Source organism: Apodemus sylvaticus, chromosome 23, assembly GCF_947179515.1.
Source record: "Apodemus sylvaticus chromosome 23, mApoSyl1.1, whole genome shotgun sequence".
Classification (NCBI taxonomy): domain Eukaryota; kingdom Metazoa; phylum Chordata; class Mammalia; order Rodentia; family Muridae; genus Apodemus; species Apodemus sylvaticus.
The window spans coordinates 8,164,199-8,168,088 of record NC_067494.1 but is presented as its reverse complement, the minus strand read 5'-3'; positions in this window follow the sequence as shown (position 1 = coordinate 8,168,088).

The window sequence follows — 3,890 nt, the reverse complement described above, 5'->3', positions numbered from 1 at the left end:
GGTAGAGAAACAAAGGGTGTTTTAAGACTCTCTAGGTCTTAGACGAGTTTCTGAAAGACTGTCCATCTTCCAGGAGAAAGAAAAGAGATCTTCTTTTGAATTCCTGCTTCTGATTTCTGAATTATCCTTAAATAATGGAGTTGTGGGTGGTGTGTACTGTTTTAGCAAGCTGGCAAGGAGACCCATCTTGCTGTGGAATTCTAACTAGGGTTGAGGTAGTTTGATATGGAGAGAATAATCAAGAGATTTATCAAAGTAAATGTACTAACCTTAGAAACCCTCCCAAACCTTGGCTAAAATGCGGCGTAGACAGTGCCAAATGTTTGAAGGAAACAGTTTATGTTGCAGACACCTAGTCTAGCTCTTTCCATATGGCAAACTAAGGAAAGAGATGGAAATCCTTTTGAATAGGTGAATTAAAGAAGGAAACAGAAACAAGGGTGTGTGGTCTTCCTTTGATTTTAAAGCAACCGAAGTGAGACACATTCCAAACAGACGCTCAGGCCTTTATGACTTATTAAAGTATTTCATTTTTTTCCTTTCCTGAGGTTGGACAGGAAATTCCACTGGAAGAGGGAACATATTCTAACAAGAGATTTGACCACAGAAAGTGGGGAGGGGCTGAACAAGCAAGGTAAGCGTGCTAGGCTAGGAGGTAGAAGAAAGGAGTCAGTGCACAGAAAGTCAAAGCGAGCCTTTCTAAAAAAGTTGGGGAGCGGGGAGAGGAGAAACTTGTTGGATGTGGTAAGGATCTTATAAAAACCAAAGTCAATCTGCCTTGGTCAGGGCTAACTAGATAAGGTTATAAAGATTCCAAGAACCAGCAAAGCAAGGTTTGGTGACAGTTTCCCTCTTAACTTGATTCAAAACAATCCCACACTGCACAACTCTGTATCACCACTCAGAGATCCAAACTAGAGCCCAAGGGAAAAGCAAAGAAGTAAGTTCAGTCACGGCTTCCCGGAGCTTGAAAGCTAATGGAAGAGCTAACAGCCCAAGCAGCAACCAGCTGGAGGTCATTCCAGAGAGGAAGTTTCAATTAGGAAGAGCCTCGCCCCAGGGTGCATATCGGAGACAGCATTTTTTCACATTTATCGTGGTGAGAAATCAAGTTAACATCAATTCAGTAGAGGTGGAGAGAAAGCCAGCAGAACAGGAGTGTGGCCTTCCCTTTGGCCAGTAGTTCTCAACCTGGTGCTGTGACCCTTTAAGGTTTAGTTGCTCAGAGATTTAGTCCATTAACATCCCAGCGCGGGAAGTACCTGGTGCAAGATAAGTATCCCAGCTCAGCCGTGCAAGCAGCAGGAAGAGAAAAGCCCCTTGACCTGGCTTGGGCTTCTGAAATCCCAAAGCTGACACCCAGTGACAGTTTTCCTCCAACAAGCCACACCCAGTCCAACCAAGCCACACCTCCTCATCTCAAATAGTGCCACTCACTAATGACTAAGTATTCAAATATTTGAGCCTATGGGAGCTATTCCTATTCAAAGCACCACAAAGGACTAAGCTGGTACCATCTTGCTTTTTTACCGCACGTCTTTGCTAGGCTACGAGGCTGTAACAGATATAGCCCTTTACCTTGCACGTTTCAGCTCTAGAAATGTAAGCAACTCATTCACTCTATAAATTATCTAGACCCTTTACTGGAATAATACAAAAGAGGCTTAGACAGAGGGGCACAAATTCCAGTTAAGAGTGGTTGGTCCATCCTGATGACTTAATGTCCCCCCTAAGATTCTCTTTCCTGGGCTGATATCCACTTAGCAGTGAGTGCATACCATGTCTGTTCTTTTGTGATTTGATTAGCCCAGAAGCTGGAATACCCAAGACACAATTCACAGATCAAATGAAGCTCACGAAGAAGGAAGAACAAAGTATGGATACTCTGGTCTTTCTTTAGAAGGGAAAACAAAATACCCACAGGAGGAGATACAGAGACACACTGTGGAGCAGAGTCTGAGGGGAAGACCATTCAGAGACTGCCCCACCCAGGGATGCATCCTATATACAGTTACAAAACCCAGACACTATTGTGGATGCCCACAAGTGCTTGCTGACCAGAGCCTGATACAGCTGCCACCTGGAAAGCTCTGCCAGTTCATGACAAATGCAGAAGGGGACACTCTCAGCCAGCCATTGAACTGAGCACAGGGTCCCTAATGGAGGAGCTAGAGAAAGGACCCAAGGAGCTGAAGGAGTTTGCAGCCCCACAGGTGGAACAACAATGAGTCACCCAATACCCCCCCAGAGCTCACAGGGACAAAACCACCAACCAAAGAGTATACATGGAGAAACCCATGGCTCTAGACACATAGGCAGCATAAGATGGCCTTGATGGACATCAAAGGGAAGAGAGGATCCTGGTCCTGGGAAGGCTCAGTGCAGCAGTGTAGAGGAATACCAGTACAGGGAAGCAGGAGTGGGTTGATTGGGGAACAGCGGAAGGGAAGATCAGTTATGGGATTTTCATGAGGGAAACCAGGAAAGGGGACAATATTTGAAATGTAAATAAAGAATGTATCTAATAAAAGAAAAAAAGTTTCTCCTTCCTGAAACTATTGCCTTAAGAGTAGGTGGTTAATATATGAATTTGATAGTCAAACAAACATTCAATCAAGTCATTCACAGACAGAGAATTCAGATGAGAAAAGCTGATTGAGATTCATCGTGAAAATTGGAAATTAGAAATCTGTGTTCTCTCAATTCATTGAGTTGCTGCCACTAACTCCATACTAGAAAAGGACAGAGGAAACAACGAACTCAGAAACAGTCTCCTGTGTCACCACAGCATCCCCATTTTGATTTTCAGTATGTTTACCATGTAGGCATTGCCTGCACAGTTTCTCTGAAAGATTCATGAACTATGTCCCTCAGTGCTAAAGGGGTTCGCGTTTTCAAGATCAGAGAATTGTATCCTTTGATAAGGGAGTCCGGTCTTGACATGGCTGTCCTCCACACCTTCTCATTAGTTGCTCTCAGAGAAATCATGGGTTGGGAAAATAAAATTCACCAGCTGAAATGATGCTTTATAAAACGCCATGGGCTAGAAAATTTCTCAAGAGGCTTAATGTGCAGGAGCCCTGCATTATGGGATGGCGCACTTTAGTGCTAATGCGGATGGTGAATTCACCCTAGGAAGGATGGCTTATTTGTAGTATAGACAGATGACTGTGAAGTCTTCAATGGCCTTGGCAGGATGGAGGCATCTGTGTGGCTTGTGGATCTGAGTCTTCTCCAAGCTGTTTGGCAGTAACCGAAGAAACTCAAATGGCCATCGCCCTCCAGCCTTTCTTTCTGACCTTCAGGACTCTCACCAATGTGCTCTGGATTTCCCAGGCCTAATATCACTGAAAATGATCTTCATATTTGCAAGCATCTCTCTTTCCAATGTCCTCCACAAACCGTGACAGCCATGGTGCTGAGGGCAGCCACAGCAACTTTTCTGTGGTGAAGGGTGAAAAGCAGTATGTGGTCATAAGTAGTTCAGTTCTGCAGCTGGGACATCTCCACTGACACCCTGCATGCTGGTAAATTGATGACTTCCATGGTTTCATTTTAACAGTTTAAGCCACCTTCCCGTCAGGACACGGAGCAAGTGGAGAGTGTGACAGTTATTGTTGAGAGACTGTCCAGATTTGAAGAGCAGGGATGTGTGGTGGGAACATATTTCTACTTTGGGGAAGACAGTCTTCTAATGCCTTCTGTTCCTGTGGAATATGTCTCCCACTGGGTCCCAGCAGGGCGTTTTCTGAGCTCATTATAATCGGCTACTTGGCCTTCTGGAGATTTCTGTGTTCCAGGGCTTCATAGCTTTTAGTCCTTGGAGAGTATTTGTTCTGTGCTATTGTTTCTCAGCTCATAGTTGGTTCAGACCTGCATTTGATAGTTTG